Source organism: Lutjanus erythropterus, chromosome 16 (assembly GCF_056507025.1).
Source record: "Lutjanus erythropterus isolate fLutEry1 chromosome 16, fLutEry1.hap2, whole genome shotgun sequence".
NCBI lineage: Eukaryota > Metazoa > Chordata > Actinopteri > Lutjaniformes > Lutjanidae > Lutjanus > Lutjanus erythropterus.
Window position 1 is genome coordinate 36,001,117 of NC_139332.1, and position 23,495 is coordinate 36,024,611.

Below are 23,495 nucleotides of genomic sequence, written 5' to 3' on the forward strand. Positions count from 1 at the left end.
ATGTCATTTAGTTATGATTGTACATCATTTTTCTTTTATTTCTTACAGAGCTGCACGCTTAATCACAATACTATCGAAATCGCAATGTGGACAAGTGCGATATCCAAATCACAGAACCCTGCAATTATTTGAGAGCAGAAAAATGTGTGATAAAACAGCATTAGTGCTGCAGAGATGTTCTGGCTTGAAAATCTTGTTCTCCAGACGTAAGAGAACATGTTTCTTTGGTACAGAACCCAACAAATGTCTCATCATAATGATTTTATAGAGAGTAGATGGCGGTGTAGAAAGCTGAGCAGTGTGCCGCTGTGGACACTTTCAGCAGCAAAATTTAAACTGGTCAGCCGAGTTAAATGTTCGCTATATTTAGAATATTTTAACCACTTTACTTTGCTGTCAGATGGATTTTTTTGTCAGGAAACTGCAGTTATATCAGCCAGATATCACCTCTATTGACAAAATCTGTAATTTCACCTCTAAGAAGCTGGAGCTGCTGGTCTACCGCTGCCTCGATCTCTTAGTGTGTTTATGTTATTGCATGACTTTTGTGAATCTGCACCTGAACCTTTTAAAAAACCAAAGTCACACAACAACACAAACTAACTGAACCGACAGACAGCGGATTACTCGCCCACCATTTTCAGGTTTTCAGCAGGAGACTCACTATTTCCTACTGGGATCAGAATTCTCCAGTATTTCTCCTGATTTCTGACAAATATTCATTCTCACAGCCTGTTTCTGATGCTGTACAGCGTTATACAGCTCTGTGAGTCTGCTGTTTCCACCCAAACTACAATACAGCTACACCAAACCAGACTCCCTAAGAAGAATTTCTGTTTTTAAAGAAAAGAGGCATGCATTTCGTAAAAACTGCCATGTCAATTTCTCATTAGGGGCAGGGCAAAAACAGAAAAACTGATGAATATTAGTTTAAGCCAGAGATTTACTCTAGCTGGATAAATTATTCTGCATTCTTTCCTGAGGATTAAAAGTAAAATTAAAAGTATCCAACTGAAAAATACAGTCACAGTGTATTTATTATTATTTTAAAAGTCAACAAAGAACGTCTCTGAAATTCAAACTTTTTGAGGCCTCAAGCTCGGCAGTGTTAGCCCAGCAGCTCTGCAAGGTAAAATCATGGAGTCTGGTTGATTTGGAGAGAGAGCAATTTAACTTCAGTTTGCCATCACGCAAGTCTGTCTGACAGCGTGATAAAGCAGTGAAAATATTCAAAAATTTAGTGTTATAGTGTTCGAATGTGACTAATATTAAATAAGTTTTGCTGCTGACCCCGTCTCCTGCTGCGTCTCCAAAATCAAAGTACATCATACCAACACACTTAAAAAAATCTGAACTGTCCCTTTAAGATAATAACAATAAAGTCCCCTACAACAGGAGAACTAGGTGTTATAATTAAACAAAAATCAGTGACAAAACCTCCTATAAATAGATCATAAATAAGGTACAACATTAATATAATCAGCAGGTGTCATATCAACAGTTTGAACCTTTCTGTGGTTTTCTTGCTGTTTGTATTTGCAGGAAGTAGCTCGAGAAAATGAGATTACACAAAGTGCACAGTGTTACAGTTGTTATTTGAATGTGTCTGGTACTTTTAATCAACACTTTTAACATTTAACCAACATTGCACCTACAGGTTGTGAACATTAATTATTAATTAATCAATTCGGCTGCCAGCCAAAATGATTTTTGCCTTCTCAGACAACAAAAGCAGATTAAAGCTCTCGATTGAATGCTTGGGTTTTAGATTTTTACTTGCATTAGTTAAACCTAATCAGATTGTTAATTAGATGAAATTCTACTGAACCTCAACCTATGGCAACATGTCTGCAAACATGTGCCTGTTGGCACATCCATCAGACACAGCAGACAAATGATCAGTCAGCTGGAGTTGTGTTTGTGTCCTTCTGATGAACGTAAATCAATATTCACTCTCCTTTTTGCTCCGGTTTGGTCTCCACCAATCTCTATAATCGAATATCTGCATATGAAAGCAAATTTTTAAGGTAAGGGACAAGATATTGGTATTGAAAGAGTTTATATTTCTGTTTTTCAGTCTGTGTGGGGTGGTGGAAGTCATTTGCAGATTCACCATCTGGACCTAAAGCTGTGACAAAAATCATCAATGTTTGCGTGTGGTTTGGAGAAACTTGCTTTTCTAAGTTGCTAATCGGAGTGTGAGCAGTGACCGGCACATGGAGGAGGAAGTCTCAGGCTGGACATCTGGTGCAGGCAGCAGCTACACTGAAAGCCCTGAAATGTCGGCTGTTGCCACCAGAAGCTAAATCATCATCAGATGATAGCTGATTGGTTCAAAGTGTTGTACTCCACCAACTTTCTTTAGCTGCTAAATGCTTCACTACATTCATCAACTAGTGTCTAAAGAGCCGTCCACACCAAGAACAAAAACTATAACAGTGACGTTAAATACATTTTAATACACCACAACTATAACAACAAAAAAATAAGGATAAATGTTTAAGGGTGGGAGAAAAAAATCAATTCTCTTAAGTATTATGATTCTTCTTTTTATGATTTCTGATTCCTGATCGATTCTTTTGTATATGTGAATAACTTGTGCTTAGTCCATTAGCTCTATGCTAACATATAATGGGAATTCTCATTGACGTGTTAATAGAAATTAGCATCACAATTGCAGTAAAACTATCTTAAAAATGGACCCATTTTAACAGAAAACGACGTGTGTTTTCACACTTTCAGGCTGATATTTCCTCTGATCTTTGGAAACAAACAGCCTCAAAGGGTCAAAATCTACAGCTTCAAAGTTCAATTTCACATGTGAAAGACTTAAATTCAAAGGCTCACCTTTGCAAAATCAAAGAAATCCAAACCCGAACCTGAACCACACCTGCTTCAAATCAGCTGTGTGGTTTTGTTACATATAGCATGACATTCAAAAAGCGTCAGTGTTCCCCTGGGGATTGTGGTACGTACGTAAATGTCTTCATCAGAGGGTGTATATATAGGCTCTGTGCGTATATCCATGAACCCTAATTTGTTATGACCACATGGACTCATCTGCTGACTTCCTTTTGGCTCGTACCAACGCTGATTCACTGCACGTGTGTGGAACGCGGACTCCAGAAAGTAGCATAAACAACAGGCATGTGCGGCGTTCGCAGTATTCCCAACTTGTGATCTAAACCCGTCCCAGTGGATCTGCCGAGGAAAACATGCAGCAAACTGATGTTTGCATGTCAGACCTGTGAACTTTTACAGATTAGCACACTTAAAAGAAACAGGAGGAGGAGGCTGGTACCGTGTGTTTGCAGAGACTTCTATCAAGCACAAATCAGCTGAATGGAAACGACAGCTTCAAAGTTGTTGCAGCACGTTTCACAACTAAAAATAATAAACGTAGTAAAAATTGATGAAGGTAATTCTGCTTTGTGTACAGTGTGTGTGGCGTCGGATGTGTTTATGTTGGCGAACTCTTGCTCGATTTTCCGACTTGGAATTCCAACATGAATGACCGTTCCATTGCACTTTTCCGTGCTTTTTTCCCCAAGTGCAGCGGATCGCAGCATAAACGGGTTCAGCAACAGCTCTCTGAGGGAACAGAAAAGAAGTGACCCCCTGGACGTTACATTTGCTCCACTGTTGATCTGAAAAACAGACATTTGTGCAGCTTTAATTCTTTTTCTAAACATGTGATTCATGAGTTAAAACGTCAATGAGAAAGTTCTGTTGTTTACATGGAAACTGTGACTAAACAGGATTTTATTAAGGCCAAGAAAGGTAAACATCTGTTTCTGATGAAAGGGGATTTCTTCTCTGCCTTCTCCTTCGAGGAATCCTAAGAAATCCTGTTGGTTTTTCAAACATCTGGCTGGCCATCGGTCTTTCACTGATGCCCTTTATCACACCCTGTCCACTGGAAGGGCAACTTAAAAGGCACTTTACCATATTTTGTCCACTGAAGGGCGCTCAACAGGGCACTTTATCATGTTTTGTCTACTTAGGGGCAACCAAGAGGGCACTGTATTGTGCTTTGTCCATCAGACGGTCACCTTAGAAAGCACTTTACCACAGTTTGTCCACTGAAGGACACTCAAGAGGGCACTTCATTGTGTTTTATTCACTGGAAGGCCACATTAGAGGGCACTTTATCAAGTTTTGTCCATGAGAATGTCACTCTAGAAGGCATTTTACCACATTTTGCCCAGTGAAAGGGCACTTTAATGCATTTTGTCCACTAGAAGGGCACTCTGTAGGGCACTTTATGATGTTTAACCATCCGAAGGGTGCTCTAGAAATCACTTTACCATGTTCAATCTAGCTTAGAAGAAACCCAGAGGGCACGTTTGCAGTGTTTTTTCTGACATGGGGCCATTGGGGGGGCAGCCCCCCCCCCTCCTGAGTCCAGTGGTTGTTGTGGTTGGGTTGATGTGACAGTATAAGTGAGACTGAAAGCTCTGACTCATCACCCCCTGTTAGCAGAAAAGGTGAACAAAGTTGTCTGAATGTGTCTGATGTTTAGTGTCTCGGCTCCGTTCGCAGCTGCAAACTTTGTGATTTAAGCTGATCAAATATTTACAGCTGCACATTAAAGTTTTATTTTAAACTTAAAATGAAATCAACATGACTTTTTCAATCTGCTGTTTCTTTATTGAGTGTTTCTGCAGCGTAGACGACCTCTCCGGTGTCTCAGCAGTGTTTGTTCTTTGTTTTATGAGAACGCCGAGGCTCTGACCTTTGACCTCTTCTTCGTTGGTTGTCGGTAATGCTGCGGCTTGAGAGGTTCATTCCGCCGTTGCACTCGTGCCATATTAATGGCTCGGGATAAGAGCTGCGAAGGTAAATAAATTGGCAATTGTGGAGCGACCTCGACATGCTTTTAGATTCTGCTCCGATATAAAGACAGTCAACATCAACTAAATTGTACTATATTAACTTCACTTCTGCTCTTAATGAAATCACTATTTTCTCCCTTCAATATTAAAGTAATTTGTTTCAGGGCCAGCAGCTATTAATTTTTTGCCATTTCCTCCGGGCTTGATGTGACATTTCTGAACAAATGGTAATTAGCTGTACCGTACAATTTAGTTTGTGAAAGAGGCTGGAGAAATGTTGCGGTGTTCAGGTGCGACCTTGCTTTTTCTCCCCGTCCGCCTCTGGACGTACACACCTCCCATTACATGACACAAACCTGTTGTTAAATCTCTTTAAAGCTGAACCAAAGTAGAAGTACTTAGCATCACTCTCCCCACACTGAGTCTCGACAGACTCCATCTGTGATATTTCACATTTTAAACGTCCTTTTCTCTCTTAAGTCGTGTCACTTTTATGATTTTCAAATGTCCTGTTTTATGATTTGATTTCTGTGTCTTTTAGAATGGACTGCAGCAGATTAGGTAAGAGTTCGGTTAAATGAGTCAAACTGTGTCAGTGTGACGACCGCAGTACAGAAGTCCTGGACTGTTGGAATGCAGAATTAAGACGTACCCACAAAGAAAAACAGGAGCAACTCTTGTTCCTTGTAATTCTTTGGCTGAAGAAGCACAAAAAATCTGTGCCTAAAACCAAAAAGACCCAGAAACATACTACCCAGAACTGAACCGGACCCGTCTGTTGTCTGAAAGTGGGCACCTGAAGCAACAAGCCTTGTGGGCGTTCACATGAACATGCATCGCTGGGACCAGCTATAGTTAAGAGTAGGCTTAAGTTTAGTTTGTGCAACTGATGTGAAGTCCATTCTAAAGATCTTAACAAAGACCGACAGTTTGGACCAGGCTTAGTAAAGACCAGCTGGTGCAACCTGGTCCTGATCAACACCAACATGAACAGAACCTGACGGTGCTCCATGATGAACGGTATCCAGGTAGAAAGTGAGTGTTTTTTTTTTTTTTTTTTGGCCAGTAATCAAACCACATTTCTGGACTGATTTTTGCCGTTGTGAACGCAACCTTTATGTGTGAACGCGCCCTAAAACATGACAGGCTTTAGTTAGACCTGGAAAAGTACCACCCAGAACCAAACTAGACCCGTCTGTTATTTTAAAGTGGGCACCTGTGTCCATGCAGAACCAGTTAAAACAAAACCTGGACCCAAATCACACCTGTTTAGACTCAGCTTTGCAGTTTTTATCGCATATGACGCAGGGCTGGGTACCATTTAAAAATTTTTGGATGCCTTTACTTCAATACAGGTTTCTCAAGGATACAGGTTTTATCCGCTGTTTGTCTGACCAATCGAATGACAGTTCCACTACATGACTAGTGTTTGCAATTTCCGGACTGATGTTTGCTTTTGTCAGTGCAATCTTTGGGTGTGAACGCGCCCTGAAACATAAAAAGGCCCTACTTTAGTTACTGGCTGAATCACTGAAACAGTTTCTGTTATCAGAGTCACATCCTCTACGTTTGTCCTGTTAGGAACCAAAAACAAACACACCAAAAACAACCAAAAAGGCCCCGAACTGCAGCCTCCCTCAGTCACCAGTATAGATGTAGTTTTGGGTGGAGTTTTCCTTTTCTTATCAGCCGCCGTCATAACAACAAAACAGACATTTATTGATAGAAAAAAGTTCCCAGCCATCTTGTTTGGAGTGTGTGAGTTGGTGTGTGGAGCCTATAACTCACCCGCCATCTTGTTTAAAGTGTGTGTGTGTGTGACTTTTTTGGCTGAAGTTGGGGTGTGTGTGTGTCTGTGTGTGTGTACATTTCAGTATGAGGAGTCGGTGCTGTAAAGCTGCTCGTCCTGCTGCAGCCAATGTCAACAGCCGAGCGCATAACTTCCCATGAGCCTTTTCCCCTAGAAGGTAACTGGAAGACTGCTGCGCTAGTCCGGCTCCATACGACTCTGTGTGTGTGTGTGTGTGTGTGTGTGTGTGTGTTTTTACACCCATTCCTCAGTGTGTCTTCTTGCTGTGTGTGTGTGTGTGTGTGTGTGTGAGCGTGCATGCTGTGTGTTGTAGCACCCATGGGTGTGTGTTTACATGCTGTGTGTGTGTTTTAGCCCATATTTTGTTACTCTGTGTGTGTGTGTGTGTGTGTGTGTGTGTGTGTGTGTGTTTTAGCCCATCATTTATTACTCTGCTCTGTGTGTGTATGTGTGTGTGTGTGTGTGTGTGTGTGTGTGTGTGTGTGTCTTTACATGCATGCTGTTGTCTTGCTGGTTTGTACTCATGGGGGCATTTCTTCACGCTGTGTGTGTGTGTGTTTGTGTGTGTGTTTTGGGTTTAATGCACGTGCACACACAGCATGAAGTCACACACACACTTGCACACCCTCACACACACACACACCACTGTGACAGTGTGCTCAGCTTGTGCACAGTGTGTGTTTTTGTGCGTAAAAAGCAGCACATACCAGCACAGGTACTGTATGTGTGTGTCTGCTGGGTTTGGTGTGTGTTTTTGTGTGTTTTCAGTGTGTGTGTGTGTGTGTGTGTGTGTGTAGCAGAGCGCAGTAGAGCAGAGTGGCGGGTCTAATGCGATTACGTCCCTTGTCTCCGTGCAGAACTGATAAGGTATTAGAGGGCGGGCCGTGATGAGATTTAAATTAATTCAGCCTCCATTCAAATTCACCATGAGATGAGCTGCTCCATTATTTGGCCTTCCAGCCCAACACTTCTCCTCCCTCCCTCCTTCATCCCTTCTTTCTCCTCCTCCTCTCCCCCGTCTTCTTCCTTCCTCCTGTTTCTTTCACTCCTCTTTTACTCCAACTCGTGACAAACCTCCCTCCTCCGATTCTCTCCCCCCTTAATCCCCCGTTCCTCTCCTCCTGCTTGAATAATCTCCTCCCTCCCTTCCTTCTTTTTTCTTCCCCTTCCCTCCCTTTTTTTACTCTTCTGTTACTTTATCTCGTGACATACCTTTCCTCTCTTTCGTTTTTTCTCATCCACTTTTTCTCTTTCCTCCGGTTCCTCCTCCCCTTTCCTCTCCCTCCCGTATTTCTCCCGTCAATCCAATTTGATCCGATCGTCTTCCTTCTCTCCTTTCTTCCTTGTTGCTCCTTACCTTCCTCTTTCTTTCACACCTCCATTTCTCTCATCCGCTCTGAATCACATCCATCCTTCTTTCCTCTCCTCTCTTCATTCCTTCATTCCTGCATCACTCCATCTGAAAATCATCTTTTCCTCTCCTCCTCCCTTCCTACCTCCATTCCTCGAGTCTCCTCCTCCCTTCCTTCCCCGTTCCTTCACCTCCTTCTTTCCTTCCCTTCTCTGCTTCTCTGCGATAGCAATGATCCGTCAGTGCCTGCATGTGTATTTTTGCTTATTAGGACGTCATTTCTTGGAGTATCTTCAAATGCTTCATGTTTCTAAAATCTGCACAGCCTAAGCTGAAATGTTCTGTGAGCAAATAAAACATAAGAATTTATCAGCATATTGAAATTGTGTCATAAATTTAAAAAATATAAAAATCTGACGTTTTTTCATCAATTCTGACTAAATAAACTCACAAAACATATTGATCCAAAACAATTCTGAATGTAGAAACATGAACAAAATATTTTTTAATTTATTTGAACTACACACTGCACAATTTATCGTTTTTGAGATTTGCACATTTTTTTTACTAATTGTGGCGCCATTCCCTGCATCATCTTGAAATGCTTCACATCCCCAAAATCTGTACAACCTGAGCTAAAAAGTAAATATTTAATCCTTTATTTTGACATGAACTATCACCCCGCCCCTCTGCTCTTCTTCTTGCACAGCTTCACTGCACCACCACATCTTGTCACCACATTTTGTACCCAATGTAATGAGAGCGGCGCTCACGTGTGTGTCACGCGCGGTCGCAAAAATCCAGTAAAAATGAAATGTTGACAGTTATATCGCCATCATAACAGCAACATGACACCTCTCACTGTAATTTAAATATCTATATCTGTAGAATATGTCACGGATGTTAAAAAATCAGATGAAGAGCAGTATTTTTCCTGTCTGCTGTATTTTTCTTCCTCTCTCCTCGTCTTTTTCTGCACGGCTTCCTGGTCACACCTCTTCTCTTCTCATCACGACACTCCTGAAAACTCGATGTAGAAACACAGGGCTGACCGACGCGTTCTCATACTCTGATACTCAAGCAGATGGTTCCCCTCAGCGTCTGTATCTGACACGGCCAGAAACGTGTGGGGTTACAAGAAGGACGTTATGTACATTATGTGATGTCACTGAAGCAGCTTGCAAAACAAGGTTGCAGTTGCATGTCAAAAGTCACATGACACACACATAACGTTATGTACGTAACTTTAAATAAAGTTTTGGTGTCACGCGAGACATGAACTCATTAAGGTCCTGTGTTTGTATGAGCCGTCCATCAGTCCACCTCCTCCATGTGTCCACTTTCTTCTTCTTTATACTACGTCAACAACCTGGTCAGTCTTATACAGCTGCAGATTGTCTTTTTTTCAGACATGAATGGTACGCGGTCGCAGCTGAAAGCGAGTGAGACGGTGCTGGCTGTAACAGCTGCCAGCTGTCATTGTGTCCAGGCCTTTTTTAGCATTTACTTCCACTGTTTTGCAGTATGACAGTAAAATGCAGTGTGATGTGTAAAATCTGCTGACTAATTTGCCTAATGTTCATGGATCCTTAAACGAGGGCTGCACAATTAATCGCAATTGCAATAAAATCGCAATATGGCCAAGTGCAATATCCAAATTGCAGAACCGGAACCAAATCACATTTTTTTTAAATGTGTGAGAAAACAGCATTATAACATGGCCTAAAAATCTTTGTTCTCCAGATGAAAGAAAACATGTTTGATTGGTTCAGAACTCAATAAAAATCACAGAGTCATGATTTAAAGCACTTTTTTTACAGTAAACATGAACCTTGTGATGCAAAACTGATCATTTCCACTGATCGTATCGTATATGACAATCAATCAGTCAAAATAAGTTTTAGCAAATTGTGCAACCCTTTAAACCATGTTGAAAACACAGACAGCAACAGGCTGAAGGAACCTTTTAGTTCCTTGAAAAATAGTTCCTGGTTCTTTGGGTGGAAACACGACTAAAGTGGGCTGGAGGATCTGATGACTCAATAGCACCCCCTCTTGGGTTACTTTGAAAACTATGAGCCAAACTTTCCTTCTCATATATGATCTACGACCCCAGTTCCAAAAATTCCAACAATTTGTTTGCGGCTGCAGAAGCTAAGTAAGGCGGCCGTCTTGCACGGGTACGAGCAGCCGGCGCGGCCTGGGCGTTAGCTCTCTGCTGAAAAAAAGACTGAACCCTCCGGCTTTTATGGTTCTTATTTTCGAGAGGTAAATGGGATCATGATCTCCTACGGCCAGCAGGGAGGGTCAGTTTTCACGGGTTTAATCTTCTGATTTCTGTTGTTCTTTATCTCCTTCCTTCCTTCCTCCCTTCACAGTAATCTTCCCGCCTAAACCTCTAACCTTTTCTTCCTTCCTTCCCTCTTTTCCTCCCTTATCTCCTCCTGCCTCAGTCCACCCACCATCCAATCCCTCTCCTCCTTCCACTGGTGTAGCTCTTCTTTAACAAAACATTTAACCAAATGCAGTAAAGCTCAGCTTATTAGAATGGGCAGCTTAACGTGTGTGTGTGTGTGTGTGTGTGTGTGTGTGTGTGTGTGAGCATCCCTGCCTGTTCCCCATTGCTCGTGCATATTAATGTGTACATGCTTGTGTTTCTCAATACCTCCCTGTGTGTGTGTGTGTGTGTGTGTGTGTGTGTGTGTGTGTGTGTGTGATTAAAACCAGCCAGCGTTCAGGGCCGTCCTCTGCTGTGTGCAGCCTGCCGTTTTCAGCCAAAATTACACAAACCGCTCAGTAAATAAAGTCAGTCAGTGAGTCTCAGTAACAGCCGGCGACAACACTCCACGTTAGAAGAGACTCAGCAGGTCGCTGTAGAGGTTTTTTTTTTCACCGCTTCAGTGAAAATATTCAGAATAATTTCATCAGAATCTGGCTCACAGTGATCCACCTTTTGTTTTTTATTCCAGCAGAAGGGTCAGAGGTCGCAGGACCTGCAGGGAGGGGAGGGGAGGTTCAGTCTGGCTCAAGGACGCTCGGCAGGGACCGTCGCACCGTCGAAAGCAGCCGCTGAACCTTTGACCCTCCAACGTCAGCGTGACAGGCAGCGCTCATTCTCGCCTCGAAATTAGTTTTTCCCCAAATTTCGGCTTAATTTAGGAGGGATTGGCTGCGACAATTAGTAAATGACTTGATTTGCATATTCATAATCACTTTATTGTGATTAAATAGCTGCAGCAAGCCCGAACCGCAAGAGTCCGCTTGAGGAAACCCTCACAAACCTCCAACCCCGAGCGGCTGGAGCACCAGAATCCAGGCGACAGAGACCTGAAACAACTCATCAGCACACCTGGAAATTAAACATTTCTAGAGCAGGTTAACTGTCTCATTACAGAGAACACCAGGCGCTGCTGTTCTCCTCAAACAAGAAAACAAACTGTTCTTTTCAGAGAACATTCACCTCATTAACCCGAACACACACATCATGACAAACACACTTTAACTTTAATTTACTTTATTGTCAAATGAAATGTTTATACGGTAGGTTATGCAGAGGATTTTCCATTTGATCGAACAGTTCAGCAATGAAAAACAAGATGTTCTGGGTTTGAATATTTCACCAGTTTAACAAAAAGAGGACAGAGGATTATATGCAGGTAATTAAAAACAGTTTAACTTCATTTGGAGACACTTAGAGGGACACTTTGGTTAACTTGATACTTGTGACATTTCTTGAAAGAGTAACCGAACACCAGGCTGAACAGCAGTGTTTCACTGCTCTCTCTGGTGGAAATTTCTCTTTCACACCTGTCCATCACTGATACCTGATACTAGTGCTGCACTTTCCTTTATATATCATCAGTAACATTAACAGTGAATTAATAGAGAAATCATGATTAAGAAAATATTTACTAAATAATCAGTAAAAGCACTCAATCCCTCTGCTTCCTCCTCTGGTATAGCTCTTCTTTAGCAAAACATTTAAACAAATTTTGCATTTTCTCTGATAGCATAGGATATGAAATACATATGAAAAGACTTACACACATATTTAAAAATCAGATGACATCAGAGCACACTAGTAAAAATAATTTGCTTACTTGATGGCAGATGTATTAAATTTTACCTGATGGATCAAATTCATCGTCTCCTCTGCAGGAACTTCTTAGTAACTCTGTAAGACCTTTTCCACCAACATGGATCCAGCTCTGATCTGGTTTACACACTTTATCCTGAACCATTCTGAGCATTTCGACCAACGAGAAACTGGTCAGGAACCTTAAAAAGCTGGTTACCAGCTTAACCAAAACATTGCAGGCTTTCACTGACTTGAATTGGAAACTAAAATAGGAATGTCAGATTTTACAGATTGTTGAAGAATTCTGAACAGAACTGGGTCAAGAACCGGAGATAGTTTGGTGGAAAATTGCTTTGAGATTAAACATCATCGACCAGCGATATTTTTTAACCCCCCAAAAAGTTCCTGCTCAGGGAATGTTATTCATCAATCATATTTAATACCTTTTATTATTTTTGTAGGAGTCTGGACTGACATGGATGTCAACTGTAACTTGACTGGTACGTGGAGGCACACAACCACGACACTAGTTTCAGAAATATAACCAGAAATCATGAGAGGACAGATCGTACAGATGTGTGATGGTGATGATGATGCAGAGTGATGTCTAATTTGTTGAGGACTTAACGCACGTTTCCTCAAAATGTGTTGTTGTGACGCAGGTCGGTCTGGCATTCAGAGCTCCATTCTTCATCGCTGAGCTTGTAAAAATACAACCTCAACATGTTTTTATTTGCTGTTGTTCCAGAACCAGAGGGTGAGGTTTCAGTCCCACCTGTTCAGGAAATGATGGCAGTTGTATTGATCATCCCGTCGGTCTGTGCCCCCCCACAGATGTTTTTCTGGTCAGTTTATGTTACGCAACGCTACAAATCTCACCGAGTGGCTCTTTAATGAAGGTGTTCCCTGCAGAGCAGAATCTGATACAGCTGCCTTAAGTTTCCTGATCCACCTCAAAAGTCATCCGTCTCGGTGTCCACAGCTGCAGCAGTTGGTAACGCTCTATAGGGGATCACTTCAATAACGAGGGTTCTGGTTGTAATTTGGTGACGCGGAGTTTGGTTCTCATGACGTACGCTGGTTGGAAACATCCAGCTGAGACATGAACGTGCTCCTCCCTTTGTGTTTGGTAACATTTTTCTGGTTTCTACAACAGAACTAAAACAAAGAATGTCTCAAAGAACTCGCAGAATTCATTCAGTCATTTTAGTAAAGAGGTTTGAGCTTCATGTGAGAGCTGAAATAATCAGACTTCATTCAGACTGACAGTCCAGATCCAGTTTTTGGCACGTCCACATTGATTTTAAAAAGTCTGGACAACAAAAAAACACATAAAATGTGATTTTTGCAAATCTTAACAAGCCACATTTGGAGGTGGTTTGTGTGATTGCAATCAGATTTCAACAGTTTCAGTCTGGATGCTTTGACCGATCAGATCGGATTTTAGTGTCTTTTGCAATGCAACATACAATGAGACATCAAATCCAGATGGACGGGAGTGTGAGCACTGCAATATACAACAGCTTCCTCTGTCACTGAGTTTGTCTGGTGCAGCGGAGGAGTTTTGCACCACTTTACAGCCTGATTGTTTGGACGACAAGATCACGCTCACTCTTGTATGTTGAAAAGCCCCGTCGTCAGTGTATGTAGACACTGACGTGTCAGTGCTACAACAACCTGTGCAGGTTGGTGACATCTGGACACATAAATCTAATCTGATCAAGTAAAGTGTAGACAGAAAAATGATATTTTCAACCAAAAAATCCCAGTTTCAGCTCCTCTTGCTTTTCTTTGTCTGATGTGATAGTTAACTGAATATTTTAAGGTGTTGGACTGTTGATTGAACAAAACATGACATCTGAAGACGTCACCTTGGGCTTTAGAAAATAATAGTGGGAATTTTTCACTACTGTATTTTCTGACATTTTACAGAACAAATTATTATTTTAATCGAGAAAATAGTTGGCTGAAGGGGTGCAGCTGCCAATTTTCCTGCTGATTGTTTTCTTTGTCTTGTCTTTTCTCTGAGGGAAAGGTGGGAGTCATCATGCAGAAGAGGGACAGCAGGGTCCAACAGTAAACGTACCCCAGTTACTCCTGCAGGGGGACTAACAAGCTTCCCCCAAAACTCAGAAAACACTGGACACTCCTGTGCAACATGTGCAAAAGAGCCAAATATTGGTCAGGAAAAGACCTATACATATATATATATATGTATATATATGTATATATATATATATTTTTTTTGTATATATATATACATATATATGTGTGTGTGTATACATATATATATAATTTGAGTTTTCTGAACAACATTTAACACCTGTGCACTTTGGCTTCTTTAAGCAATGCAGACCAGAACTCGTTTCAGCACTAATATCCAAATAACGAGCCCATCTTTCATAAGACTACACTTTTTTTTAATTGCATATGTGTATTTATGTGTATCTGTGTGTCGGCACTGCTGCTCCCGAGTGTGTCCTGCTGTAATCAGAAGGTGATGCAGGTGTTTGAGCCTCCTGCTAGAATAAAATGTAATGGGGACAAAACCGAGTGGAAAAATGCAAGTGTGTGTATGAGTGTGTGTGTTGTGTCACCGACCTCGTGTTTCTCAATTTGTCTTCTCGTTCGCCTGCTCCTCCCTGTTTCCCTCAGCCCTCCTCATGATTCTCTCCCTCCCTGTCTCCTAATCGCTTCGCCTCTCTTCCTTCTGTCTTCTTTTTTTTTTCCCCCACCTCCGAAATCAAAATAAGATGCGGCTCCACGCTCCGCTCACCGGCCATTATTTATTCTCCTTTCATTTTCTTTATTTAACCTTGATTTCCCTTGGTTGGTTGTTTGAGATTGAGTGGGGAGCGTGGAGAGGGTCTTCCAGTGGAGCACTCAGGTTCAAGCTCCCTGTATCAGCAAACCTCCGTGCTTAAGGGCCCTTCAGCAAGGCAGTGAATACCTACTCTGACCTCTGCGCGAGGCCAGCGAAAGGAGGATTTTGTCCTGTCTGTGGACATGTTTTTGGGAGAAGGCAGAGAAGCAGCAGCACATTTGGCTACAGGGGAAATGATAAACAAGTTCTTCATAATAATGATTAGAAAATAAAAGTATGAGGCAGAAAGACGAGAAGAGGGAGACGAGCAAACAGGAGACAAACACATAAAGCTTTTTCAGAAATCAATGCAATCAGAGCATCGGCAATATCCGATTGATTCACACACGAATTAACAATATCCAGAATATTTCAGCATGGAATAATCCTAATATTACCATGGAAACAGAGCGTAGGCAGACAGCAGAAGCCCAACAGTAAACAAGATAAGGTGTGTGCGTGTCTCGGCATCCCGGCTAATCTCGGGCACGCATCTCTGTCAGGTTTCTCATAAGTGAGATAAGAGCTTGTCCAAGTTATTGGCAATGAGATAATATGTTCACATGCAGCCAATCAAATCAAAAATACCCGAATGCCTCAGGTAATAATTGGATATTGATGCAAACTTGTTGAGGAATAAGTTAAAGCATGAAGTCACTACAATGCCTGGAAAATAAACTTTTTAAATGGTCAGAATTTCAATCAGTGTACACACAAGTATTAGTCTGTGTTTTGATTTTGAATCATTGATACTGTTGTGACTCATCATGTATCTAATGGTTTTTCCATTCACGTCTCTTAACTCTGAGTCAGCCAGCTCTTTTTTTGTATTTAAGCAGAAAAACACAAGCTTTACATTTCCAGCCGCAGCAACAGCAGATTTATTTGGCTTTAAAAGATGGAAGGAAAAGAGAAACACTTATAGAATCCTCAAAAATACACTTTACTGTTTCTGGCAAATTTTAACAGAATTCTGAGTAAATCTGCAAAAGAAAATGTAGATGAATGCTCGTTTCCATCCACTTCCATTATGCAAATATTAGTAAGTTCATTGAGATAAGCAGTTGGTGGCGCTAGTTCTCCAGAGAAAGCTATTATACCATCACAGAAGAAGTTCCTCCCACAGGTGCAATGATGTTATAAAGGGGCGTGGCTTACGTATGGGGGTGGTGCTAACTGGAACACTGCTGAGAGTAGGAATTCATATTTTTCCAGAAAATGAGACATTTTCTGTCCACGGTGTTAAAAGAATCTTCCCATGTGCAGCCCAGTCGAGCTCCGGAGGTCCTTCTACAACAGATAAGCTCTGCTGCTATGTAGTTAACCAACCCGCTTTTATACCAGTTTTTAGGGAACCATTGTGATCAAGGATGTCATCAACAGAAGGCACAATACAAAATGCACAACAACCTGTAGAATATGCAAAAAAAACTGGAGCAGGGCTGGTTCCATGTTGGGTTGGGCGACCAAATTGGTATAAAACGATGTCCAAAGTGAAACATGGGTCTAAAAGGGTCTTTAAACACTGACACAAAGCAACGAACAGCAGCAACAGCTTCTTCTTATCGTCTCTCCCACATAAACTCGACTTAAACTGAGGGGACACACTACCTGAAATCACAGTGTTATGATGATGTTGGCTGTCAGTCATTGCAGTGGATGATGGCAGTCCTTTATTGGCCCAGTCCTAGTTCCATGTTGGTGGTAAAGGCCTCTGAATGTGGTCAGATCTCAGTGAGCTGTCACTGCCTCTTGAGTGCATTCACCCCTTGTGATCAGATCACCCCAGATGTAAACAAGAAGTTAATGCCCCACAAACTACGAGGTAAACTTCTTGTAACCTGCACAGTTCCTCACAGCCAAATTGGGATTTTAATCAGAAAAAAAAGTCTCCAGTCATTTCCTACTCTTGTCTTGTGGACATCGTCCATAAGCAGTACGGCCGTGAGCCACTCCACATCCAGACCCACAGCGTTGTAAAGGCAGCCATAAAAGACAGAGTGGAAATAAAGTAACGTGAAAGAATAAATCTGGTCTGGAGCAAAGCACTGTGACTGATAAAAGTTTATTAGAAGTCCTTTTGTGCAGCCCTGAGCTTTTTTTTTTTCCTCAGCAGGGCTCCCTCCACAACCGGCTTCAGAAATTTTTCTTGGCAGGCCGTAAAGGCCCTCTGAGGCAGCATTACAGCCCATGTGACAGTAAAACCCTCCACAGAAACCAATACTAATGGAATTCTCTTCGGCGAGGTGGCCCATCCTGCCTATTCAGAGGAAGAGGAGGAAGCCTTTTTTTCTGTCTCCCTCCTCACCGCGAAAGAATGCATTACACCCCCAGCAGCGCTTTTATACGCACAAGTACCATCGCTGGACGGTTATTTACATTTACATTTGCATCTGAGGCAGTCTTATCCGGAGCGACTCACAATGAGAGCGGCGGTAGATGAAGCTTGGATTCCTCGAACAGTGATCGTACAAATAAGCAGCAGGAAGGAAGCAGTCAGTGATATTCCTGTAATCCCTGAGTGAGCGTGTCAGAGGGAAACCCCACGTTAAAAGAAGCGACAAAAGACAGACGGATGGTTTGTTTTAGACGATGATGGCAAACTTGATCTGCAGTCAAACGCTCCACCACTGAGCTACACCCCCGGGCAAACCTGATTTAGTCTATCTAGAAGGTAGGGATGAATGACCTGGAGTGATTTAGATCTGAAGAGAGACCTTTTAGTCCTGAGCTGAGCCGCCCAGGAGTTTTCTCTCTCATGTACCGCTCTTAAGAAGTATAACAAGCTTAAGATTGAACACTATATGGACAAAAGTATGTGGACAGCTAAGCATTACAGCCATATGTGATAACTGAAGATGTCTTTCCAGCCCAGTCTCATTCCTAACTTTTCATGTACCATGGATTTGTTACCGTCCCTCAACGACTCAGAGATGCACTCGGAATCCGTTGGCGACTGAAAGCGACGCATCAGGCTTTTGACTTCAATGTTGTATAAAGAGCAAGGCTGACTCAAACAAACACAGGACTTTTACCCAGGATACCGGGGTTTCTGTCCATTGTAAACCAAAACATTATTAACAGTAGTAACATACATAACGTTAAATGCATCATGTGACTTTCGTCTTTGGACTCTTGTCTTGCAAGTCACCTCAGTTGTCCACCACATGTTGGACAAGAACAAGAACGAGACCATCAGTGACATCCACAGGTTTGGCTCATAGTCGATGTTCCACATCATCGCCAAGAAAACTTTATTTCTTTATGGAGTTACCTTCTGACAAAATAGTTTGTCACGCATTGCCAGGTAATATTTAGGAGAGAAAAGGTCCTAGCTGCTCAGAACGTTCCTTCTTGGTTTCCCCAGAGCAACTGTGGCATTTAGGGTTGGGCCGATGGACGATGCTGTGGTCTGTTGCGATGACTGACAGTCCATTATGTTTTTATTGTACCTGTCCAGTTAGGTGAACCCAACATGCTTGGCTACATTGGTGGCAGCAGTGTTCCTTCTCTGCAGGCTGCTGTTAGTGTGTTTCCTTCAATCGTGCTGTTGATTTTTGCATCATTATTTTCTTAGCTCAGCTTCCACAGTAAAGCTGCCAAACAAATATATCATCGTCCATCGTTGTGTTCGACTGTGGACATTTAGGTAAACATTGCACAGCTCTAGTGGCAATGCATCTTGACAGTTTTCAAACATAGAGATGGCAGAGAGTAGGTTTGCAGTGCAGCTGATTTGCAAGTGTAATTGTAAAGGAGATGTCTTCCTTCAAAGTTGTCTTCAGTATTAAGAAACACTTTCAACACTGCAAACATGCAGTGGAAGATAAAAGGAGCTCAGTCAGATTAGTCATTGTTATCTCAGATCACAAGATGTACACCAGCTTCTGTTTGTCCCTAATGTACAGAGACAGATGGCAAAGAACCATCGTCATTGGTTGGTTTATTTTGTTATTTAGTTTATTTAGTTATACAGTGTTGGGGGACCATGGTTCCACTTTTTCCTTTACACAGAATTTAAGAGAAACTGTGTGAACATTAAACTTCAGTTTTAGCCAAATAAATATCGAGAGCAGATGCCAGTAACTGTTTGTTCTTGTTGCTTTTTGTGGAAGAAGATTTATGGTGATTTTTTTCCCCATCAACCAACTGATGGATGAAGAGCAGTAGAAAATCAATCGACTAAGACTTTCTTTGGTAGACTACAGCCCCAGTGACTCCTATGTTAACTGTCTCTTATTATTCTTATTTCAGTCTTATTTCAGTGCCGCAGTCTGTTGATAGTTGTTTTATATCCATCATTTTGGCTGCAACTTGTTTTTGCTGCTGTCTTTGCTTGGTAAAGAGGCTTCCAACCTCAAAGTAGGTTGAATAAAGGTAAAAAAAATAAAATAGCCTTTGTGATGAGGTGCAGGACAGCTACAGCTTGAACCTCTGTGCGTACAGAACCATCATAAACAGATAAAGAACAACATGATGCAGAGAAATTATTCAGAAGAGGACCAATAAACCTGCATTCACTCAGCTATTGCATCTGTTTGTGGTTTTAAATTGTGCAGCATGAATAATGGGAAAATTGTATTTGTGCAGCAAGACGTTGAGGTGACAGTTAACAGTCATGATTACTGTTTTCAAATGGCACAAAAACTCAATATTGTGACAATTTAAACTCCAGACAGAAAACATTTAAAACAACACATGCCAGTATAAATGAATAAACCAAATTTTCACTGAATAACTCGATCACCTGATTGTGCAGCAGCTCTATGTGGATGTAAAAAACGCTCCTCTGTATAGCGTGTAAAATAACCAAAATACCTCCAGAATAATCTTCCATCAGTATGAACTGCAGGCTGCCTATGGCTGAGCTTTTCCTATAAAAGACAGGCCAAAAATAAAATGATTTTTTTAACTAGAAAGTTTAAAGTCCTTTCACTAAATCCCCATAAAGGATTTAACTTGTCATTAAAATGTGCCATTTGGTGGAACCTTTTATCCAAAGCGCCTTACACGACCCATAGTGCATATGTTCTTAGTAATGGTAACTCTTCTGTGTCAGAGGACCACAGTTTAAACAGCTGAAAATTTAAGGTGAAGGTAAAATTTAGCCTTATTCACATATTTTCTTTGGGAAAATTCATTTTTAATAACAACAGTAACTCAGGGCTCATCAATAAGGATTACAGCACAGGGCACATGGTGAAAACTATGAAGCTATTAAACTGTTTTCATAGGGTTAGGGTTAATGATTATTATTATCTAATTTTTTTGTGCAAAAATGGCAGAAAATGCTGTTTTGCTCGAATATGGAGATTTTCCGTTTTTCTCAGTTTATTATCATATCAAACTGAATCTCTGACTGAAAAATTAAGCATTTAAAGACATTACTTTGGACTTTGAGAAACTGGGATGAACATTTTTCAGACATTGCAGCCCTGGATTAAACATGACATCTAACTTTAGTTAACTTTAGTATTTATGCACCATCTCACACAGGAAGTTTCTATCATCATCTCATCAAAGTGAGAGCTAAAGGTTTAGCTTTTAGCATCACGTCCATGTTAGCATGGAGTCCACTATCACTCTGAATGCTAAAGTGGTAGCATGCAAGCTATCATCACTCAGTAGAGTATATACAAACTAGCATACACGCTAACCTAACAGATTAGCAAGAAGTGCAAGTAGCAAGATTCGCAAGGTGAAAGTATTCTAAATATGGCGTACTCTTAAACTGATCCTGATATTTTTCTTTTTTGTAGGTGTCTAAAATCCGTGTTGCTGCTAAGTCTGTCCACAGCAGTTCATTGCTCAGCTTCCTACTCCAGGACTCCTGCTGCTTCACCAAACTGGGGGCGTGTCGACCGCCATCTACTGTAGGTAATACACTGACTACACATACAGCCACACTAAAGAAAACCTGAAGCTCTCAAAGTGTTACAATGAGTCGGATCTTGTTATCTCCTCCATGTGACTGCTTATGTGTGTGTGATCTTGAATGCTACTGGACCGATCAGCCTAATTTCTTTTTGTGCACATTCATAACTGAATGCTAAAGGTCTTCTATGATTCACAATTTTTGAAAACCCTCTTCTATTGCTTATGTTTTTGGGTTGTCCGGTTCTTGTGAACATTATCTCAAGTCTGCTTGGAAGAAAACCGAAGAATTCATACACTCGTCATGACAAGAAGTCCCACAAATATCTGATAGGATACTAGCAGTGCTGAGAGTAGGGCTGCACGGTATGGTAAAAAAGTCACACTGTGATTATTTTTACTGAAATTGCGATTGCTATATGCGATAGAACTAGCAGAAATTATCAAACTTGCGTTACAGTTTTTATTTTGACTGAAATAAAAACTCTATTAGAGCCATGATGATGTGATATTTGTTTATTTCTGTACTAAACAGTTTAATTTCATCTGGAGAACATATTTAGGCCAGGACATCTCTGCAGCGCCACAGTGCCTCATAATGATGATGTTTTCTCTCTCATTTTTCCCAATCCCAATTTGGTTCTGCACTTTGGATATTGAACTTGGCCCTATTGTGATTTTGAATTGTGCAGCCCTAATGGAGAGCAACAACTTAGTTACATTATGGCTGAAATGGATCATCATCTGTTCATGGTCTGTATAGTTACTGAATGTAGCCACTATAGTTTTACTGTCACTGTTATTTTTTAAAATAATAATTCCAATGCAGAGTTGCGGTGAAAAGCCGTCACATTGCTTCAAGTTAAATCCTCCCATGACTTCACAGGTCTGCTTAGCTCACCGGAGCAGATCTGTGTTTGCCTTCAGTGTTGATTGGCTATTACTCGTCACTTATGACCAATCAGATAGTGGGTGGGACATTGACGCAGACTACAGACAGTAGTCATGTATCATACTATACAGTGTATAATTATCTCCTATATGTACCATAGTATAGTATAATACAGTATAGGAATCAAAGTTATTATTATTGGTATTATTTGAAAAATTTTCAATGACTGAAAACCATGATACAGTCCAGTTTTGCAAGCTGCTGCATCCCTAAGTTGCTTGTAATCAAAGTACGAAATAAATGAAATTGTTTTCTGTTAAAGTTCTTTTAAATTATTTGGGGCTGTTATGCCTTTAATCCATAGAACAGCTGAAGATATGACAGGAAAGGGGTAGAGAGAGAGACGCGCAGCAGAGGGGTGTAGGCAGGAGTCAAACCCACGGCCGCTGCAGAGGACTCACAGCCTCAGTACATGGAGCAAAACGCTGAGCCACCAGGCCTCTGTTATCTGTTAAAGTTACTGAAAAAAACATGTCATTAAATTACGGGTCCTAATCAAAATGTGGTGATTACAAAGAGGTCACATCCAAATATTTTGTTCGGGTTTCCTGGCGGAGATCTGCATTAGTTAAACATAAGTTCTTATTATGACTTGAGGGAACGTCAGTGTTAGCTTGTGTGCTATCACTTTATCACAGTGAGAGCTAACCTGTTAGCACCGAGCTCAGGACTAAATGATCTGCTCACATGAATAATTTGGGATCTGTGTCTTTTATTCTTGTGTATGTTGACGGACGGGCCTGTCTCCTTAAAACTCGAGCATTTCTGTTCCTTTAACACACGTTTTATTTTTTCATCATGACATCTGCTGCTAAATGACGTGAAGTCGAGGCCGTGAGGCGGCGCAGTCACTGTTAGCATGGACGGGCTGCACTGACCTATATACAGCTGAATATAAGTGTGTGTCGCAGCACACACACAGTCTCTCAGGCTTATAGCAGCTCATGGCTGGATGGAGACGGCGCCGTGTTAGCTGAGGACACGTGAAGACACACACACACATCCACATATGGAGACGTTCATGCACGCGTACACTCGGAAATACGTACACGTGATGTGAGGACACGCATATACACGAGAGAGGCCGAATCAGACACGCTAAACATCAGACACACGAGATGACGACATATAAGGAGGAGACAAAGACACGTATGGATGAGGACATGTATGAAGAAGAAAGAGACATACATGAACACACACACACACACATACACACACACACATAGGCAAATGGAAATACACACACACACACACACACACACACACACACACACACACAGATGTACACAGAGCCACTGGCTCATGCATGTTTTATTGACCCGGCTCGCTGTCTTTCTACACCTCCTCTGTCTCGCCTCCTCTCATCCCTCTCTCCTTCTCTCTGTCTATACCTCTGTAAGCCTCTTTTCATCTCCTCTTCTCCCTCTGCCTTTAATCATCCTCCTCTCCTCCTCTCCTCCCTCCTCCCTCCTCTGTCTCTCCCTCTTTCACCTCCTTTGTCCCCTGCTGACCTCTCAGAGCAGAACAGATCAACCTGACGGGCTCCGAGGAGACGAGACGCACATAATTCTGCTTACTACTTATGTCTCCTTCCTCTCCTCCTCTCCTTCTTATGTCTCCTTCTTCTCTACCTGTTTTCTCTTTATGTCTCCTTCCTCTCTTCCTCTCCTTTTTATGTCTACTTCCTCTCCTCCTCTCCTCTTTATGTCTCCCTCTTCTCTTCCTTTTTTCT

The 23,495-nt window shown here is 41.6% G+C and overlaps 1 protein-coding gene across 2 annotated transcripts in view; it reads left to right on the top strand.

The window, feature by feature from the left end:
• LOC146313557 (zinc fingers and homeoboxes protein 2-like) overlaps positions 1 to 23,495 on the top strand; it is a 150,345-nt gene that overhangs the window by 93,019 nt on the left and 33,831 nt on the right. The window contains exon 3 of one of the 2 annotated variants that reach the window (XM_084739736.1): positions 20,697 to 20,814. The gene's annotated coding sequence lies outside the window, so the exon portion shown is untranslated. The remainder of the gene's footprint in view (positions 1 to 20,696; positions 20,815 to 23,495) is intronic. The other variant, XM_084739737.1, reaches the window with a different exon arrangement.